Genomic DNA, 18,057 nt, shown 5'->3' on the forward strand with positions numbered 1-18,057 from the left:
AAAAGAGCAGTTTCTGGAATTATCTACATTGTAGTCCATCAAAATGGGTGGGGGGGGGATAATATATTCAGCATACCCTCTGTAATTAGAGTATTATTTTGATAGGCTTCCTGTCACTTGCAAGTCACCTCTCTGCCCTTGCTGCTGAAGAGCTAGTATGTCGTGGAATGTTTATAAACACTCTTAACATCTGCAAGGGAATGGTGGAGACTGATTCAGAGCTTGCCAACATGTTAGAGCACCATACATACACACTGAATTTTATTGGTATGCAACCTTTCCACGGCGAGCTTCTTTGGGAAGCAGAACCTACCACACGCCAGGTCTTGTCAGCCTATGCAAGGTTTCAGCTGGTTCTACTTATTAGCAGACAACATCTTCTGTAACTGCCTTGGGCAGATGATGCTTTAGCCAGCAGGGCCCGTTTGGAGTTGCCCAAGGTCCTGCTCTTGTTTGCCACTTCACTTTGACCTGACATGGACCCAGAATATGACAGTAGGCTTGCTGTGTTACTTAGGAACAGTGGACGATCAAGGTCTTAAAGCATGCAAGGAGCCTACATGAACAGAAAAGCTTTCCCACTGCAGATGTTCGGCCCCCAACATTTGGAGGGGCTGCAGGGTTGGTGAAGCAGTCATGATGGGGGCAAAGCCCTGTTCTTCCTCCTCATGTGATAGGAATTGCATGAGGGCTGAATGCCTGAACTGGCCTTGTATGGATAGTAGTGAGCTGATAACTTTTTATCATCCAAAAAAACACACACCTTGGTTCAGACCTCTAAATAGAAAACAAAACACAGATGGCATTTTGAATATAAAACAGCTGGACATAGCTGGACAGCTCTAGGGGCCTCAACAATTTCCCAAAAGCTTCATAGGCAAAAGGAGCAGGAACAACATTTGCAACTGTCTAAAGCAATTTTGACAACATCTAAGAAATTTCACCCATACTTCTTGTATGTAAATGCGCCTTGCTTTCTTCAACTAGGAGGGGAAACCATTGGTCATGTTTGTACCAAATCCTGGTATCTTGCTATGCCACAGCTTAGACTGCTACATGAAAGCATTGCATGATTTAGATTGATAGCCAACTATTTGAGAACCTGCATGGAAACTTAAAAGAAAGAAAATGTGGTTGTTATTTGAGCCATAAATTTTGAGAACGAGATAATAGCCCAAGCTTAGAGAGCAGATGATGTGTTATGGGAAAGCTTTTTTTTTTTAAATCCTTTTAGAAATATTTATGCTCCTCTGTTGTATTTTAAACCTCTCTGGTTCTTTGTTCTTCATTAAAAGACAGACAATGGGCCGAGTTTTCCTTAAAAATGATCAACTGGTATATGTAGAAGAATTTCCTTCTCCTTATTCAGATACTCTTCCTCCCATTCTAACCACCTTTCCTCAGGCTGTTGTTGTTCTTCATTCTGTTGGGCTTCCATCAGTATAAACTTTTCCTCCAGCTACAACTCCTGCTCTTTCCTTTTCCCTTCTCTTTGCTCTTACTGGATTTGCCAACTCCTGTCGCACACATTCTCTCTGGATCTGCAACCACATCTCCAAATGGGCCTGTTTCAGATCCAAATGAATGGCGTTAGACAATACTGGATTAACAGTTGCATCATCACTTTTAAACAGCATAACTTTAAGTTCTTTACTGACTTTTCCTCGTAGTCAATATTCTCTTCAATACGAGCAGCAATTAATGCCTCTTTATTCATGTCTATGTAGTCATCCATTTTCTCTCTTCAGTTGTGATGGGGCTTATTTTAAGTTCCTTCCTTTCTAAAATCTCTTATTCTTCCACTCTCTGTCTCCATATGGTTCCAATAAATATTGTGTCACCACGATGTCCGGAATACTGAGCTCCTTCAGCCTCACTTCTATAAATGCACAGGTTTAGGTATCAGTGCTTCCGTAATTTTCTGTAGGATTGAGTCTGTCACCCATTAGCTGATGAGCAGCAGATTGAATCCTGTTTGGCTTACTGGCAGGAAGCAGGATTGAAAGCTGAAGAAAGCAGGATTGCTCCCCTCCCAATCCATTGATGGGCAGGGAGCTCAATCCTACTTGGGTCACTATATCCCCACACCACTGCTGGGTGGAACTACCCACCAGACAATCACCTGACTTCATTATGCCAGATGATTGACAAGTAGGTGGTCCCACCCACCTCTCAAAGTTGGCCTGTAGAGATAAAGGAGTGGTCCACCCCGCTGTATAAGGTCATAAGAGACTACACTAAATTGTATAGTGCTGGAGTCTCATTAGTGTTTACCTCCAAGCCTGAGAGTTTCTAGATCATCACATGTAAGAGCTAGGGCTGTAGACTTTAGTTGATTAATTGGTTAGATTAATTTAACATTCTCTTCCACAATATCCAGATTTCAAAAAAAAAAAATAGTGGAAGAGAATGTTAAATTGTTTTTTTAAAAAGCATATAGTATTTTATTAGAGTGGGAAACCAAAGATGAAGAAGTTAAATCAGTTATGATTAAATGGGCTCAGGATGTAGGACACAACATCCAATTTGAAAGTTGGGAAAAATTATGGAAAGTTGATATAAAATTCACAGATTGCATACTATTAAGAGAGAATTACATGAAAATCATGTACAGGTGGTATATCACACCAGTGAAAATGTCAAAGATGTTTAGGAAAGAAAATAACAGATGTTGGAGATGTAAGGAAAAGGAAGGAACATTTTATCATATGTAGTGGGACTGCATATGCATTAAAATATTGGGAAATGATATACAATGAATTGAAAAAAATGTTTAAAAATGAATTTTGTCAAACACCCTGAAGCCTTTTTGTTAGGTATCTCAAATCAAGAGCTATCAAAAGAAAAAAGGACATTATTTATGTATGCTACAATAGTGGCAAGAATATTGGAAGATGGAAGAAACACCATCAAAGTAACAGTTTGTCAGGAGGATTGGTTTTGTTAATCACCCCCCCCCCACAAGCCTTTATGGCTTAGAAACAGGATAGCTGAAGGGCCACCTGTCTCCATCTGTGCTTACTGATGTGCTAAGATCTTATGTGGAGGGCTTCTTATGCATGGATGTGCTTGGCATCTGAGGTCAGACTGGTAGCTATCAGAGTCAGGGCCTTCTCAGTGGTGGCACCAGCAGTTTCCCCAAAGAAATTCCCCTGGCACTTATCTTACTGTTCCTTTAGTGCCAGACAAATATTTTTTTCCCCTGAGCTTGTTTTATACAATTTTTATCCTGTCAACTGTTTTAGGCAGATTTCATGCTTTGGTGACCTTTTGCTTGTTATTATTTTGTAGTTACATTTTATTTGTTTTGTTCTTTTTGTAAATTGTCAAGGGGGCAGTGCTTTTTTCTAAAAAAAAATCGGGGGGAAATAAATACAGTAAATAGACAAAAGTACAAAGATTCACAAAATGTTTAGGGGTAGGCGTACCCCCAGAAAAAAGCACTGCAAGGGGATATACCATAACTGAAGTAGATTATAAGAATATTTAAAATAAAGACTGCAATCCTATTCAAACCCTGTTGAACACAACGGGACTCATTTCTGAGAAGGGACGCTCCTGGTGCCTTAGATGCTTTCAGTGTTCTCCCATTCAGATGCTGATCGGGTCCACCCAAACACAGCTTCAACAATCGCACATCTTAGGTTACTCCCAGATCTTCCCCAGCTAGTCCAATTAGAAAATGAGTAGAATGTTATCAGGACGCGGGTGGCGTTGTGGGTAAAACCACAGAGCCTAGGGCTTGCCAATCAGAAGGTCGGCGGTTTGAATCCCCGCAACAGGGTGAGCTCCCGTTGTTCAGTCCCTGCTCCTGCCAACCTAGCAGTTCGAAAGCATGTAAAAGTGCAAGTAAATAAATAGGTACCGCTCTGGCGGGAAGGTAAACGGAGTTTCTGTGCGCTGCTCTGGTTTTGCCAGAAGCGGCTTAGTCATGCTGGCCACATGACCTGGAAGCTGTACGCCAGCTCCCTTGGCCAGTAAAGTGAGATGAGCACCGCAACCCCAGAGTCGTCCGTGGCTAGACCTAATGGTCAGGGGTCCCTTTACCTTTAGAATGTGAGCAGCGGTAGATCATTGGCTTTCCACACAGAAGGTCCCAGGTTAAATCTGTGACATCTTCAGGCAGGGCTGAGAAAGGCCCTCATCTGAAACCAATGGTCTGCCTCAGTATAAGGCAGCTTCCTATGAGTCACTGGATCCTGTATGCACCCTGACTGAGAAATGGCACTGAAAACCAGGCCATCATTCCCAAGAAGATTCTCTCTCTCCACCCTCGCTATAAAGAATTTAAGCAGATTGTGGCCTGAAGCAGATCTTCTGCTTAATAGCTGTGTAGATTAAGGAAGTTTTAAAAAAAGAACCATTCTGTGCACTGTTGACTCACATTTATTACTCCCATTGGATTATTGGGAGAGTAATGATGTTTTTAGTATTGAGGTTAATTTTGATGGGCCTGATTTAGAGAAGACATTTTAGTATCTTATGTAGGAAACCCCAGGTGGATCTCCTTACCCCCTGCCTACAACAGTAGATGTATGAAAAAATGGTATAACTGCCATTTAATACCCCTGCCCAAATTTGTTCACCTTACTTTGCGAAATAGTAGGATCAGCCCTAATAACACCTTTGAGCCAGAGTGGTGAGTATACCACAAATGCCCACTTTGTGCTAAGAAAGGTGCAGACCCCCCAGTATCTGACTTGCCACTTACCCTACTCCCAGCCAGTGTCAAAAGAGAAGACCAATTGTGTCACCTTTCATGTTGATTCTTAGTGCCTGTCCCAATGCTATTACAAATCAGATATAATGAGTCAGCCTATGGTAAAGATGAAGCCGTTCCCCCTCATTCAATGTACAAAAGCCAATGAGACTGGTCATTGAATATTATTTCAATACCAGCAACAGAACAACATACCTGAGGGCAAGTAGGCTAGCTTTGGAGGAACAGGGTAGACCACGTAGCACACCTTCAACATCTCATCTCTCCTCCCGGCCCTCCAGGATCTGCTTGTCTAAAATGACTGCCTCATTCTGCCTAATGGTAGGACTGCCCCTACAGATGTGACACTCAGTTATGTGTGTCTTTCCTCCGACATTTTTTCCCTAAACATTCCTATAAGGTTGCAAGTGGAGAAAGAACACAGAAGAGCTGCTCAGTCCCTTTCCTTATCATTTTCCCATTCAAAATCCCCCTTCCTCCAAGTTGCTCATCTTAACGCCCTGTTGTACGGTAGTTTACCTGCCGGGTAGTCAGATTCAAGCATCCCTTGCACACTCAAGGCTGAATGGCTGACACTCTCTCTAAAGGAAACATGCTGTCTTTAATAAAGATATTGTCAAGAACCAAAAATGGTGAAAGCTTTCATGTCTCATCAAACATCTGACTTCACAAATGAATGTCAATTTCCACTGCCAGCCCCCTTTAAAAAAAGGAATAAATTTAAAGTGAAGTGACATTATCAAATACATTATTCAAGTAAGAGATGTAAAGAGCTCTTGAGGTTCCATAGCTCCTGAAGTAAAAAAATAATTGGTTTCCAAAGAATATGAAGTGCTTAAGGAAGTAGCCACTTACCAATTTATTCATCCAGGAGCATTTAAAGGAGCTGCTCTGGGCATTTTCAAGGTTAAAAGAAGAGGGGCTGTCTTCATTATCAAACAACAACATTAAAATTCAAGAGTCTCCCATCCGAATACTAACCTGGCCAGGATTGACCCTGCTTTGCTTCTGAGATCGGGCATGTTCAGGGTAGTATGGTAGCATATGGTACTTCAAAATCAAGAGGGATAGCAACTATCATTTCAAAGAGATGTGGGTTTAGTATATTAAAGATGAAGATCCTGAGGGAAGATCCAGCGGCAAATGGCAAGGGAAGAACACACTATGATTAATATTTACTGTATGCTCCTAATGAAAATCTGGTGGAATTTTTTGATAAAGTATTTAAGGGAATGGAGGGCATTCAAAAGGTCTATATCATTATGGCAGTAGATTTCAATATGGTATTAAACAAATGGATAAGTCTAATCCTACCCCCAGAGGAAAGATGTAATAACATTACAGGATTAGCTAAAATTATGAAAAGAAAATATATGAAAGATGTATGGACAGTAATGGGGGGGGAGGGTGAGAAGCTGAGGAGAATTGGTATTAGGGAATCCAGTAAATTGAAACAAGAAGAAGAAATGAAAAAGTTAGAGGAAGACATCAGGATACTGGAAAATCAATATATTAATGATAAAGATAAAAGATGTTATGCACAATTACAGGTAAAAAGGAAGGAGTTAGAAAATAAAGATATGGAAAATTGCAGAGAGATTTGATACTCTTGAAAAGAATTTTTTTGAATATAGTAATAAAAATTCCAAATTGCTGGCTAGAGCTGTACAGTAAAAAAAAAGTAAAGAATTCAATTAGCCTAATATAAGATAAAATGGTTAATATTCACAATCCAATGAAAGATAAATTGAGATTATTTCAGGAGTTTTACCAAAAGTTATATTTATCAGGTAACAATTCTATGGGGAAGATGAAAGATAAAACTAGAAAGTAAGGATGGAACAACCAACTTAAAAAAAATCTATACAGTGGTACCTTGGGTTGTGTACTCAATCCATTTGGGGTGCCATTCGCACCCCGAAAAGTACGCAGCCCGAGCAGCGTTTCAAAAGCATGTGTGAAGCACCAATAGAGCACTTCTGCGCACATGCAAAGTGTGCAGAACACTTCTGCACATGCGCGAAGTGCGCAGAACGTTTCAACGCATGCCCGCGCGGCGAAACCCAGAAGTAAACACTTTCGGGTCTGCCGTGTTCTTAAGCTGAAAGTACGCAACCCACAGCGTACTCAACCCGAGGTATTACTGTAGAGGTAGTTATAGGGAAACTAAAAGCAGATGAAGATGAATTGGGAATAGAATATTATAAGATTTTTTATAAAAAATATTGGTTCCTAAATTAAAAGTATTATATAATTTAGTAAAAGAGGGTGAGAGGATCCCTCCATCATGGGAACAATAAATAATGATCTTAATTCTAAAACTAGGAAAAGATTTGAAGGACCCGGAGTCATATAGACCAATTTCCCTAATCAAGATGATAAAATATTGACCACAACAATGGCAAAAAGGATGGATATTTTTATGTATAAATATATAAGTAAAAACCAATGTGGCTTTGTAGCAGAAAGACAGATCACTAGTTTAATAGGAAGAGTGTTGAATAAAATAGATATAAGAAGAAGAAATAAATTGAAAGAGGGCATAGTAGCATTGAATATTGTTAAGGCTTTTGACTGTGTAGAATGGACAGTGTTGAAAATTATTATGGAAAGCTTAGGATTTGGAGAATGATTTAAGGGATTAATAAATCAATTATACTTGAGGAACAAGGCATACGTTGTAGTGAACAGTGGTATAACAGAACAAATAACACTAGCCCAAGATACAAGACAAGGGTGCCCCCTTTCCCCAGTTTTATTTGTATTGGTCACTGAGACTCTGGCCAATGTAATTAGAGAAGATGGAAATGTAAAAGTCATAAGAATAATGGAAAAGTTAGTGGGGGGTGTAAATATGTATAATTATTATTAATTTTTTATTTGGCAAAGGGAGATAACAGAAATCAGTGGGTTAAAGCTCTCCAAAAGTCCAGAGGTAGCATTGCTATCAATTTACCATGGGGTGGACGGTTCGCAGGCTATGAAGGACTTGCTCACAAATTTATTGACAGCTGCACAAGTTTGTTATGGCCAGGAAGTGGAAGGGGCAAGGTGAATATAAAATAGAAGAATGGCATAAAGAGGTGTGGGATATAGCTATTAATGATAAATTAACATGTGTCATTAAGATAAGGCGGGGAATATGCAGGAGAAATGATTTTGAGGAGATATGGAAGTTATTTGTAGAATTTGAACTGTTAAAACACCATCGCAAGAGGTGTTGAAATTTTGGGAGGTTGGATAGTTACAATGGAATTGTCTCAGGGGTGGGGTGCACATTTTAATTTGTTATTATTATTACTTTGTTAAAATTTTAAAAATTCAAGAGTCGTTCTCGAAATGAAGAGTTCAGTTCTGCATATGTTGCCTTACCAAGGACAATGTGACTAGTCCCAAAGTGTAGACTGTTTAATCTGCTAGATATTTCACGATGTGCAGTCTACCCATTGACATGCTAATGAACACATCTTAGCGTGTGAAGAGGGGCGTTGAGGAAAACACGCTAACTCCTCCCCTTCAGCATTGTCATCCTTCTCCATGAGTTTGAGGGTTACCTTTTCTGAAGTGAGGGGGCTCTGGTGCTTGCGGAGGTTCTGCTCATGTTTTTGAATCCTGCTTTTCCAGGGCACAAAAATGTGTGGGGAACATAAAAACTGCAGAACTGCTTTTAAACTGCCAATATTTTAAATTACTTCAGTTTTAATGTTGGCCACAGCAGGTCAAGATTTAGAATTTTAACTGGCTAAAAGCCCATAAATGGTTTATTTAAGAGGTTGCTGCAATATTGAATTGGAAGATTTCACTACCAGAATTCGTCCCACTAATAAATAATCTGTGTGAGAGTTTATCTGACCTGTGTACTGAGCAGCATTTTTATTCTGCTTGAAGCATGTCTAGTTCCTGCTTATCTCTGTAGAAATAAATGAAAGACTGTTGCAAAATAACCATATTTCTCTTCTAGGCACATAAATGCTTGCATGCTCTATTCATGACACACAGCACTTAAAAATGTCAATACTTGAAAATAATGGTTGAGTTAAAATCAACCAAATGAAGTTAAATGTTTGGGGACTGGCCAACGATAGCTACTTTCCCTCTGATGCAGATGTCTCAATGTTTCCCTGTTTCCCAATAGATTTAATCCTCCTTTCCTGTGTCATATTTAGTTGCAGTCTCTCCCAGCATACCAGCTCATCTGCATTCACTCAGCTTTCATGATAAGCTCTAGCATTCACCATACTCAGCAGAAAATGACCTCACTTGCCCAATTGGCCACTTTAGTGGATCACTCTTTTATCCAGCTGTTTTTTTAAAGCCATTAATCATGTTGGGGGGGGGACTGCAAAGGCATATACAAATAATAATAATATTCTATTGTAGTTCACTTTCCTCCTTTTTAGACGTTCATTTTTTAAAAAAGTAAATCACAATTGTGGGGAAATATATTGCAGTCACTCTTTTAACCTTCCTATTTTGCTTTGGTTGGTATTTCAGAAAGCATAATACCTTTAAAGGGGCTTCCACAGCAGCCATCCTCTCCTGCTTTGTGCATTTTGCCAGAACAAAGGCGGCAACCCTACTTGGGGCAGCCTTCATGCATAACATGTGCTCAACATCCAAATTGTATACAGGGCCTCTCTCTCCACCCCCACCATTCAGCCTGGACACTGAGATTCAGCTCTGGGGGCCTTCTCACAGTTCCCTTACTGTGATAAGTGAAGTTTCGGGAAACCAGGCAAAGGGCCTTCTCGGTTGTGGTGCCTGCCCTGTGGAACACCCTCCTGTCAGACATAAACATTTATACAACTTTCTGAAGGCAGCCTGTATCGGAAAGCTTTTAATGTCTGGTGTTTTGTTGTGTTCTTTTATATTCTATGGGAAGCTATCTATCTATCGACTTATTCACATTTGAACATGAGTTAACTGTTAACGCACCTTTTCCCCATTCAAATAGACGTAGTACACACACACACACACACACACACACACACACACACACACTTATTTTAATTTGTATACAAAGAGCAACTTTTGTATAGGATAGGAATTTTTAATGTGGCTTGCATGTGCAGTTTTCTGGTTTTGTGCAAATCCGTGGGATCAAAAGAAATATCACACCTCCAGGAGCTCCTAGAAATAGTCAAGAGGGCTGTCAGAAAACCACATGCTTTCCAAATTGCTGCACAATATCTGGAATAGACATGTTTCTGTGGCTTACATGTGCAGTAGCTGACAATCCTGGGAGAGGGTTGGTTTGGTTTGTTTTTTAAGTAAAGGCTAACACATGAGTGAACATATTCAGAGAAATGGACCTTCCACTCAATAGCAGGATTGATATTTTGAATGGTCGGAGGGGATTTTAGGAAAGAACAGGGTCAGAATCAACAAAACTTCTGAGCCAGGACAAGAAGGACATTGAGTATACACCCATACCACCAGCCTTCTCCAACTGGGGTTTGGGAAGTCTTGGAAAAGATTAAGTTGGACAGGTTATGGTGGCGAATCCTCAAAGCCAAGCCAATGTGAGTTGCATTCATCATAGATGAGGACCCTTCTATACGGCGCAGTGGTCATATTATACAAAATGTAAAGTACCAACTGTGTAAGGTCAACTCAATGATTGATGATAAATTTCCATTTCTCTATAGACCTCCAGGGAGAGGCTCAAATAACTATCCCCCACCCCCCTGTCCCTGCTTTAAAAAAATAAATTTAAGTCGCTTTATGGCCAAGTTCGCTTAGTCGTGTCCGACTCTTCGTGACCCCATGGACCATAGACTAAACGACTAAACAACGACATGGCCCAGTTCAACAATAAAGCAGCAAATAAGAATGTAGAAATGGTGGTGACTGTACTCAGTTGGTTCAATTTATAACAGTGATCAAATGCACATAGGCGTCGTTAAGGTGGGGAAATGCTGCTATGAATGCTAAGCATAGTATTTGGCAGGTTACCAATTTCTCCTGACAGACAGCTATTTGAATTATTTCAGATAAGGGTAGTTTGTCTGTCTGATGCTGATGTATCTCTTAGCAATGATCCTTAGACAATAACTCCTTGATTTGCAAATCCTCTTGCCGTCACAAAATGTGTCAACCAAAATTGGTTGTCATGGAAATAGTCATGATGTTATGGATGTGAAAAGGAACTTAACCAAGCTAGGATAATGCACACATGCCTTTCTCCCCTCCTTTCTTGGCTAAAATACTCTGGAAATAAATGAAAAGTCTAAATGATGTCCTTGTGAAGCATATCTACTTTCTTTTTGTAGACCATCAAAAGTCTACAACAGCCTTTGCCAATGTGGTGCCCTTCAATGTTGTTGAATTACAACTCCCATCGACCTCTGTCGGCATGGGGCTTTTTTTCAGCCAGAACTCACCAGAACTCAGTCCCAACACCATTGTCATTCTAAGAGAACAAAGGAGGTGTTTGTGGTGAGTTGTGGCACCTCTTTTTCTAGAAAAATAGCCCTGGGGCTAATGAAGATTGTAGTCTAAAAATTCTGGCAGTCACTACATTAGGAAATGCTGTTGTAGACACTGGTAACCACTTCAAAGTCCAACCGTAGCCCTTTGGATCTGAGTGACTACTGCTGGATTCTGCTAATTTAACATCAGTGTTTGTGATGATGGTGATACCCTTGCTCTGTCCTGTGATCCCTGAAAATCCTATTTGACCAGAATTTTCAGCGCGAAAAAGAAAAGCGCATGTATACTTTCTTGAGAACCGTTGTCCTCCCTCAGTTTCTGGGTTGGATTAATCAACAGGATAAATATATTATAAAGCCCTTGCTGTATGTCAGAATCTTGAACTTCTTCAAAGTTCTCCATAGATTTGGAACAAGTTTCTTCATCACATAATGGAGGGGAATGGAAAAGTGCTGTACCTTGCCTAAGATGAGGAGAGGTTTGAGCTGCTCATCACTGCCTCTTGTCACGCAATCATTAAAAGGCCTTTCCTTTTTCCCTTTATTGCACTTCATACACAACAGCCACCCCTCCTCTCAGTAGCCACCTCCTGGAAGCTGCCCCTCAAACACACCATGCCCTTTGGGAGGACGCAGAAGCTGCTGGAGTAGCTCAGTCGGTAGAGCATGATACCCTTAATCTCAGAGTTGTGAGTTTGAGCCCCATGTTGATTCCTGCATTCCAGGGGGTTGAACTAGATGTCCCGCATGGTTCCTTCCTACTCTATGATTTTCTTACGTTCTATGTTCCAAGGAGCATTTGGGAGCAGAAACTTCCAACTGCCTTCCAATAGCCACAGAGAAGTGTTTCACTGTTCCCACTTGCAGCAGTGGCAAAAACAACTTTTGAATAGGGAGGGAAAGACTACTGGCACTGCCATGGCCTAGGAGAAGATCTTCACAAACTTCCACCCCCAAATCACACACACACCTAGATCAAATTTCAAGTGGAAAGTTTACAGAGTTGGACTTCTGGGTCCTGCTTTAGTATTGCACTAAAAACTACATTCAATTGTGAGTGTAAAGAAGAAGAAGATAAAGGACCCCTGGACAGTTAAATCCAGTCAAAGTCAACTATGGGGTGTGACGCTCATCTTGCTTTTTAGACCGAGGGAGCCATTGTTTGTAGATGCATTGATCCTGAAGGCAATCTGTTTTGAACAGCTTAGAGCATCACAGTTCTAAAAAAACAAAATAGTATCTTTTGATATGACTTGGTACAAGGGCAGTTTCCCATTCTTGGTGTGTGTATTCTAATCACACTGCAGCACCAACACTCACTTTAACAAAACAGAAAACAGGAGGGGGGGAAACAAGTGGCTTTTCATTGTGCAGAAAAACAGCAGAAAGGACTTGGCAATTTCAAACTGTTGGGAAGGACTTAGCCATGTGACTCCTATTAAAGCAGTCAAATATGTGTCAAGTGGTGAATAACCCCCCAGAATGCTTTGAAGATATACTTAAATGTGATTCCCCCCTGCCTTTTTTTTCCTTGATGGGGGAGGGCTTTCTGAAGGAAGTTGTGAAACATGACCACAGAACGCCACTCTCAAGAGACTGCTTCAGTTACTCCTCTTAGTGCACAGAGAAAAGAAAAGGCTGCTAAAAGGGCGGGGAAGCCATTTGGAATGCCAGCAGCAGGATGGCATAAACAAGCATCCTTTTTATTTTATTTTATTTTTGAAAAAAAAAGTTTATTTAATTCAAATCATAGCAAAATACCACAAAATTTACATATTTTCCATAATATTCCATTACACCAGTGATTCACATTTTACAATGAGACACAGGATAATAAAGCAAAACAAATGAGAATTCTAACCCTGACCCTAACCCTAACCCCCACCCCCTTTTCCTTTCCCTACTTCCCCACCCTCCCCATTGGACTTCCTGTTTACACTGACAAAGTATTTAGTTAGTAGCTAAACAGGGCAGGGCAGGGACATCACAAGAGAAAGTGGGTGGATTAGTGCTGGATCAACAATGTATAGTGAAATCCAGGGGTTTTCCTGTCCCCCTTGCTTGGAAGGAGAATCTTTTAATCCAGAATATTGGTGGCTTCCTGGGTTCATACTGCACACCCCTTGTATCTGCTCTACAGCACTAATAATAATAATAATAATAATAATAATAATAATAATAATAAATTTATTATTTATACCCCACCATCTGGCTGGGTTTCCTCAGCCACTCTGGGCAGCTTCCAACAGAAAAATAAAATAATCTATTAAACATTAAAAGCCTCCCTAAAGAGGGCTGCCTTCAGATGTCTTCTAAAAATCTGGTAGCTGTTTTTCTCTTTGACATCTGATGGGAGGGGGTTCCACAGGGCGGGCACCACTACCAAGAAAGCCCTCTGCCTGGTTCCCTGCAACTTGGCTTCTCGTAATGAGGGAACCGCCAGAAGGCCCTCAGTACTGGACCTCAGTGTCCAGGCAGAACAATGGGGGTGGAGATGCTCCTTCAGGTATACTGGACCGAGGCCATTTAGGGCTTTAAAGGTCCGCACCAACACTTTGAATTGTGAAAGCCACTGCTCAGTAGAATTTAAGAAGTGGCATGTTGGGTCAGACCAGTGGGCAGTGGCTCCCTTTCCACCAACCCTGGCTTACCCAGACACTCCGGGGAATGGTGGATATTTCCATTCCCAGCATTGACAGTGACAACAAGGATGAGTAAGGTGCTAGTAGAACTGTTCTGTTACACAAACTCTTCTTGCATCTGCAGTCCCTCTAGTCAAGAAAGCACAGGGCTCTTAAGTGATATAAATCATGCTTGGCACCTGAAGGAGCATGTCCATCCCTGTTATTCAGCCCGGTTCCCTCACTGAGAGAAGTGATGTTACAGGGAACCAGGCATAGGGCCTTCTCAGTAGTGGTGCCCACCCTGTGTAATGCCCTCCCATCAGATGTCAGTGAGATAAATAACTATGAAACCTTTGGAAGACATCTGAAGGCAGTCCTGTATAGGGAAGTTTTTAATGTTTAATGTTTTGTTACGTTTTTGTACATGCTGGAAGCCACCCAGGTTATTATTGGATTATGCCACTCTAGGCTCTCCCAATTGAATTGTAGGATCACTCACAATATCTTAAACCCAAAGCTAGCCTCCTCTTTGAGAACCCGCACAGACACGTGCAATTGTTGCGCTTTTATCTGAGATCTAGTATAGAATTTTCATTAAATCATTAAGTAGCCATTTGCTGACTCAGTCCTTCTGTAAGGAAATGTAGAATGACTTAATGAAGAGATGAGGCAGACCTTTATCTCTGCCTGCTCTGGCCTCATGGACAGCTCCATGGGGAGTAATAGACTTGTAGGAACATCTGAAAGAGGACAGCAGCAAGTCTTACTGAAAACTGGCACAGTTTTTTATGCTCCTCTTTTGGGTAACTGCCTATAGCCAACAGCTGCCCCTGCCATCTGTCAGCAGGAGCCTGCCAGTTTGCTGTGAACATAGGCTAACATTTCACACCTGCCAGAACTATTGGTAAAACTTTGACCCCAGTTCTTGGGGTTTCAGCTTCAAAGGGATACAAGTAAGAAGAACCGTTACGCAAGAGCGACATGTAGGGATAGCAGTGCACAGGTTAGAAATGAATGTTAAAGTTAGCAATGAGATCTGATGTGATCTACAGCCCTGTAGCCTTTACACATGTGCCTTTACAATACAGGTAATCATTCAAAAAGAACTAGCCATAGTTATGCTGACAGATTTACTATGTGCACTCAGAGGTCAAAGAACAAAAGGTCACTTTGCAAATATCCTTTTCAGGTGTCTCCGAATGCCTATCAGAATGCACATAAATGTACAGGAACACTCTGAAGAAAGTTGTTTTTACGACCTGCCTGGCTCGTAGCACAAGTTAAAGGTTGGAAATAAATTCCTTACCAGAACTGTCAAGGCAGCTACCAAATTTAGAGATTCCCATACCCCTGAAGACAGAAATAAAGGCTGTGTTGGTAGTCTAAGCTCAGTGTTGAACCCAGGTGAAGTGCTATTCTGAAACGCCTGGTTAATACACATTTTTAATAATGGTTACACACCTTTCTCTAATTAGGCCACATCTTCCTAGTTATCTGATTTTACAGGCCGTGATCCTCTAGCCACGCAGGCAATGTAGGCCAGGGTTGGCTAACCTCTGACCTGCAAGCCCCCCAAATTTGTTTCTGCCCCCCATTTAATTTTTATTTCAAAAAGAACTGATGTTCACATAGTTGCCCAACTGTGATGCCCAAAGTTGTTGTTCTTTTTTGGTCCCTCTAAAAATGTCGTTTAAATAAAAAAGATAAACTCTGTGATGCCTTTAAAAAAATGAACTTGCTCCTAGGGAAGCATATACAGCAAAACTTGGGTCTCCAGCTGTTTTTGGACTGCAACTCCCATCATCCCTGGCTAGCAAGACCAGTGGTCAGGGATGATGGGAATTGTAATCCAAAAACAGCTGGAGATCTAAATTTGGGAATTGTAGGTTAATATTACCAGACGTCCCCGCTTCCCGGGGACAATCCCCATACAAAATCAATTGAAGTTGAGAAGTGTCCCCGGATTCATTGAAAAAAATCTGGTAACCTTATTGTAGGCTCAACTTTATCTAGCCTTCTTTATCCATAGTCAAATACTGCTACCAATGGTTAATGATGAAAGAATGGGTAAAGGAGGAAGCAGAATAACAGATATGTGGCATATTCCCTTCTCTTGCGGGGGCCCAATTAGTGCCATTGCCTTCCGTTAAGAGCTTGGGTGTAATCCTTGACGCCTGCCTTTCTACAGAGGCACAGGTTACTACAACAGCTAAGGCGACATTTTTTTACCTTCACAGCATTAAGCAGTTGGTCCCTTACCTTTCCCGCCCCGACCTAGCCACAGTGATCCATGTGACGGTCACCTCCAGGCTTGACTACTGTAATTCGCTCTACGCGGGGCTGCCCTTGAAGCTGTCCCAGAAACTCCAGTGGGTGCAGAATGCTGCAGCGAGGCTCCTTGCGGGGTCCCTGATATGGGAGCATATTCACCCAGTGCTTTTCCAGCTGCACCGGCTCCCGGTGGAGTACAGAGTCAGATTTAAGGTGCTGGTTTTGACCTTTGAAGCCCTTTACGGCCTAAGGCCCTCGTACTTACAGGACCGTCTCTCCCGGTATGGCCCGCGGAGGACCTTAAGTTCCATAAATAGTAACACCTAAGAGGTCCCAGGCCCAAAGGAAATCAGACTAGCCTCTACTAGAACCAGGGCCTTCTCAACACTGGCCCCGACCGGGACCTGATTTCTTTCCACAGGGCCTGTAAGACAGATTTGTTCCGCCTGGCATTGCCTGGAGCCAACCTGATTCCCTCCCCCATTTTCCCTTTCTTTTTCCCTTTTATATGAGGCTGCGTTTTTAATTTTTAATATAATTGTTGTGACGTGGGGTTTGTGATTTCAGCTCTCTTGACAAAACATGCTGGAGACAGTTCTCTAGTAACAGCTCTTTATTAAAGTGAACAAGACTGAAGACTGAGGAGAGGAAAGCTACATTTATAGGGACAGGGGACTAGCTAGGAAGGGATACATTTTGGAGGGAACAATATCAAGCAATCACAATGCTGCCTTTTGGAGGAAACCAATAAGACAGAGGATCCAAATACAGCAGCTTAAATGAACCAATAGTAGCTGTACCCTCTGGAACCAAAAGGCAGTTACTTTATCCTAATGCAAATACAGACAATAATAATACAGATATAAAATCCTTTGACTCAATACACAACACCCCTCCCCCCCTAGTGAGCACAGCAGACGTAATCCCTCAGGTACTGTGGGGTCCTACAACTTCTACCTGATCTCCTGACAACAGGTGTTGCAGGTTCTGGATTGGGTGTTACCTGTGGTGGAGGGGCTGCTATAGGGGTTTCATCAGGAACAGATGGAGTCCCAGACATCTCAGGGTCCCCGACCTGTACCTCGTCATCATGAGGACTAGCAGACCCTGGTTCATTTGCTGAAGCCCCTGGTGACTGTACCTCTGGACCATTTTCACCAGGGAATGAATCCCTGGACCAGGGATGAATTATCTGACTCCTCCCTGCTGAGCGCCCGGCGCCTCAGCTGATCTATATGTCTCTTCCAAACTTGCCCATTTTCCAAGGTCACATAATAGGACACAGGTCCACTAGCCCGGGTGATCACACCGGCCACCCACCGCGGACCTCGTGAATAGTTCCTCACCCAGACCAGATCTTCAGGGGCGAGATACCTTGTTGTGTCAGTCTCAGCCTGGGGGGTTGCTCTTGAATTACGGTTTGGCATTTTATCTGGGTGGACATAATCCAGCACCGTTACCAGTCTTCTACCTAAGAGCAGCTCGGCTGGCGACTTGCCCGTCGCAGTACACGGCGTCGCATGCTGCAAAAATAACATTCGCGCAATGCGAGCCGACCAGTTACCCTCCATTAAGCGCGCAATGGATTCTTTGGCTGTTCTTACCATGCGCTCAGCCTGCCCATTGGAGGATGGGTGAAAGGGCGCGGATGTGACCCCTCTTATAAAGTTATCAGCCAAGAATGCCCTGAATTCTTGGGATACAAAAGCTGCCCCATTATCTGATACAATGGTCTCAGGTAACCCGTGGGTAGCAAACAGCTGCCTCAACACCTTGATTACGGCAGCTGATGCCATGCTAGGGACCATCGCCACTTCTAACCATTTGGAATATGCATCAACGATAACCAAAAAGACCTTCCCTTGGAATGGCCCAGCAAAATCTATGTGCAGCCGGCTCCAGGGAGTCCTGGACTGCTCCCACCAGTGGACTGGTGCTCTGGCCACTTCTGGCCGCACCTCTTGGCATGCCTTGCATGTTCGTACCCATTGTTCTATGTTCTGGTCCATTC

This window comes from Zootoca vivipara, chromosome 4 (assembly GCF_965207765.1).
Source record: "Zootoca vivipara chromosome 4, rZooViv2.hap1.1, whole genome shotgun sequence".
Classification (NCBI taxonomy): Eukaryota; Metazoa; Chordata; class Lepidosauria; order Squamata; family Lacertidae; genus Zootoca; species Zootoca vivipara.